The 3634-nt window shown below is 33.2% G+C and overlaps 1 pseudogene; it reads left to right on the forward strand.

Annotated features, from left to right (window-relative positions):
- The first annotated feature begins 630 nt into the window (after positions 1-630).
- Positions 631-1591, forward strand: LOC108528850 (mortality factor 4-like protein 1 pseudogene; annotated as a pseudogene).
- Positions 1592-3634: the final 2043 nt, after the last annotated feature.

Here is a 3634-nt window from a genome sequence, read left to right on the forward strand (position 1 = left end):
TGCATTAGCATGCAAAGAGACACTCCCACCAATGCCATAGTAGTTTACAAATGCCGTGGCAACGTCAGGAAGTTACCCTATATGTTCTAAAAAGGGAAGAAACACTCAGTTTTGGGGATTGCTCACCCCTTTCCCAGAAAACTCATGAATAATACACCCCTTGCTTAGCATATAATCAAAAAGTAATAATAAATATCTTCAGGTGAACAGCTCACGCCACTGCTCTGCTTACAGAGTAGCCATTCTTTTATTCCTTTACTTTCCTAATAAACTTGCTTTCACTTTACTGTAAAAGTAAATAAATAAATATTAAATTTATTTTTCCTATCTCACAGGCTTTGTACCCTTAGACTACTATCTTTCCATTCTGTCTACCCCTAGCCTATGGTAACCAGCATTCTACTCTCTGCTTCTGTAAGCTAAATCATTTTAGATTCCATGTATAAATGAGAATATACAGCATTTGTCTTCCTGTGTTTGGCTTATTTCACTTATCTCAATGTTCTCCAATTTCATCCTTGTTGAAAATTAAAAAAAAAAAAATCTTCATTTTAAAGAGCTAAATAGGAGCGAGTAGGGTGTGGTAGTTGAGGGTGCTGGAAGAATGAAGAGGTAGTGAATCACTTATAAATGATGGCAAAGGAGGAGCCAAAGCCTAAACTCCAGGAGGGTGAGTGAGTGCTGCACTCTATTCGGCCTCTTTTTTATGAAGCAAAGTGTGTAGAGGTTGCCATAAAGGACAAACAAGTGAAATACTTTGTACATTACAATTGTTGGAATAAAAATAGGGTTGAATCATTCCAGAGAACAGAGTAGCCAAATACGTGGACACCAATGTGCAGAAACAGAACTTTAAAAAGTCAGTCAGGAACAACATGCAGAGGGAAAGATAAGAGGGGCTGCCCCAGGAAATAAGATATCTTGTGTGCAACAGAAAAATATTGAAGTGAAAACAAAAAAGAAGAAACAGAAAAAACCTGGAAATGGAGATGGTGACAGTAGCAGTGAGATTCTGCACCCTTTTTGGAAGAAAAGGGCCTGGGTAGATCCTACTGTTGAAAATGAGGAAACATTTATGAACAGAGTTGAAGATAAAATAAAGATTCCTGAAGAGCTAAAACTATGGCTTGTTGATGACTGGGACTTAATTACCAGGCAAAAACAGCTCTTTTATCTTTCTGCAAAGAAGAATGTGGGTTTCACTATAAAGGATTACGCAAATTACAAGAAATCTCATGGAAATACAGATATTGACTATGCTGTTAATGAAGTTATGCCAGGGATAAAAGAATACTTCAACGTAATGTTGGGCACCCACCTACCCTACAAATCTGAGACAATAGTATGCTGAAATTCTTGCAGATCACCCTGATGCAGCCATTTTCCTGGTGTATAAAGTGCCGTATTTACTGAGATTATTTGTATAGATTGGAGCAATGTTGGCCTATACACTACTGGATGAGAAGAGCCTTGCTTTATTACTGAATTATCTTCATGATTTCCTAAAACACCTGCCAAGAATTCTGCAACTTTGTGTAGGGCCAGTGATTATCAAGTGGCTCCTCTTGAGTACCATTGTAAAGCTGTGTGAGAGGCACTATCACTCAGTTATGTTTGGATCTCTGTAAACATGTTTTTTGTTCTTAGACTTTCTCTTGTACAAACGACGTATTTTGAAGATGTTAGTGTATAACAGAATTGATGCTTGTTTTCTGTTTGCTTTTAAACAGAGAAAATAAAAGGCATTATAGTTCATTTTTTCTTTTCTTACTTTTTTAAAATTTCAAAGTTGCTAGTGGTGTATTCAGTGATGGACGACAGAGAAACATGCTTTTATTGCTGCCTAGTTTATGAAGCTGCATTTGAATGCTGCTGTTTCCATTCCTTTGACACTATGCCCTTTTATAATACATGGTAATCCTATATGACAAAATGCTCTGATTCCTAATACTAAAGCTTCAATTCATTGTAACAAATGAACACACTCATTCATTTGTGCTTCTTTTTTTATGGTGCGTAAAGAGCTCATCCTTTGTAAACCATCCATGTTGTTCTTCAGAGTTTTATCTTTGCTCAAATTGTTGGAGAATGGTGGCTTGTTTCATGGTTTTTATGTTTGTGTCTAATGCAAATTTTAATGTAATAGACACAATGTATATATACCTAGTTTTCTGGAAGTGTCAGTGAAAACATGCAGGATTTGTCTTTCTGTGTTTGGCTTATTAAACTCAACAATAATGACCTCCAGTCTCATTCATGTTTTTTGCTTATTTCTTAACGGAATTGTTTGTTTTCTTTCTATGGAGTTCGTTGAGTTCTTTATAGACTTTGGTCATTAACTGCTTATCAAATATATGGCTTGCAAAGATTTTATCCATATGAGTAGGTTGTCTCTTCACTGTATTAACTGTTTCCTTTGTTGCACAGAAATGTTTTATTTCAATGTAATCCTATTTGTCTATTTTTGCTTTTGGAGTCAAGTATTAAATAACATTGCCCAGGCTCCTATGCTTTCTTCTAATGGGTTTTGTAGTTTTAGGTCTCATGTTTAAGTCTTTAATTTATTTTGAGTTAATTTTTTATAATGTGTGAGACAAGGGTCAAATTTCATTGTTTTGTATATGGATATTTGGTTTCCCCAACACCATTTATTGAAGAGATTGTCCTTTTCTCATTGTACATACTTGAGACCTTTGTTGAAAGTCAATAGACCATATATATGTGAGTCTATTCATTTATTTCTGGGCTCTATATTCTGTTCCATTTTTTGATGCATCTATTTTTATTTCAGATCCATGCTGTTTGAATTACTACCATGTTGTAGGATAGTTTAAAATCAGGTAGCGTGATATCTCCAGCTCTGTTCTTTTGCTCATAATTGTCTTAACAATGGAGATTTTAGGATTTTTTTCTATTTTTAAGAAAAATGACATTGGAATTGTGCTGAATTTTTAGATCACTTTGAGTGGTATAAACGTTAAAAAATAATTCTTCAAATCCATAAACATGGGCTAACATTTTATTTACTTATGTTTTTCAATTTCTTTCATAAATGTTTTTATAGTTTTCATTATATAGATCATTTGCTTTGGTTAAATTTGTTCCTAAGTAATTCATTTATTTATTTTTTGAAATATTTATTGCAAATGGAATTTCTCTCTTGATTTATTTTTCAGATAGTTCATTGTTAATATAAAGAAAATCTATTGATTTTTCTTTCTTGATTTTGTATTCTGAAACTGTACTAAATTTGTTTACCTGTTCTAGTTTTTAGTGACATATTTATAATTTTTTCCATATAAGATCATGACATCTGCAGATAGCAATTTCTTTCTCATTTAGATGCTTTTTATTTACTCTCTAGCCTTATTTCTCTGACAAGGACTTTCAATACTATGTTGAGTGGAAGTGGCAAAAGTGGGCATTTTTCTATTATTCTGGATATTAGGATACATGTAGAATGAAAGTCAAAGCATAGAAAAAGGTATTCCATGCAATGAAAACCCAAAGAGATTTGGGGTAGAAGTATTTATATAAGATAAAATAAACTTTATGTAAAAGCAACTGCAAAAAGAGACACAGAAACATTTTATAATAACAAAAAGATCAATTTGTTAAAAGAATATATATGAAA

The sequence above is a fragment of the Rhinopithecus bieti genome, unplaced genomic scaffold (assembly GCF_001698545.2).
Source record: "Rhinopithecus bieti isolate Rb0 unplaced genomic scaffold, ASM169854v2 scaffold_6157, whole genome shotgun sequence".
Lineage (NCBI taxonomy): Eukaryota > Metazoa > Chordata > Mammalia > Primates > Cercopithecidae > Rhinopithecus > Rhinopithecus bieti.